Raw genomic sequence first — 723 nt, 5'->3', positions numbered from 1 at the left:
CGGAAGACCTAACAGCACCCCTTTTCTTATAAATTTAATACTTCATTAAAGTTACTTTCAATGCGCATGCGTAGAAAAGCGTCTTTGAAAAGAACACTGATTGTGAGTTGCTCGTAACTCCTGTCGACTGTCGACATTTAATCGGAGATTGGTCGAAACGGTCCTCGGATCGAGTCCTATATATTGAATACAAACCCCTAAAGCTCGCAACACACCGCGATTTTTTTGTGGTATATAGTAAGCGAGTTAGTAAATTACTAGAAATATTGCATGTTGTTGAGTGTATTTCTAGTAATTTACTAGCTCGCATGTGATCTAACAAGAAAGATCACGCGGAACAATATCAGAGAAGTCTATTTATAATAAAGTTTACTACCGTGTTTTCGATCAGTCTGGTGCGGTTTGGTGTAGTGGGTGCAGTGTGTTGAATGTCAAACAGTGAATGTGAATGATTACAGCTTTAGTGCAGCGACAAGCAGTAGCGTTATGGTGCGGATATGGTCGTGTTGACCGTATTGCATTTAGGTAGTGTGATTACATATTTGTAGCATGTTTTTTCTAGATTCAACATAACTTATGCGCAAATTTATTTGGAAAGCTTACTTTCAAGTGATTAATATGTATTTTTCTATGCCTCTTTTTTGCTCGTTCTCGTTGATGCTGACTTGATTTTTGCAGACGAGAGAATAGTTTTATTTCTCTTCACAACAAATATTGTCACAT

Source organism: Formica exsecta, unplaced genomic scaffold, assembly GCF_003651465.1.
Source record: "Formica exsecta isolate Colony F162 unplaced genomic scaffold, ASM365146v1 scaffold398, whole genome shotgun sequence".
Lineage (NCBI taxonomy): Eukaryota > Metazoa > Arthropoda > Insecta > Hymenoptera > Formicidae > Formica > Formica exsecta.
The sequence above is the reverse complement of the archived record's forward strand: the minus strand, read 5'-3'. Positions refer to the sequence as shown.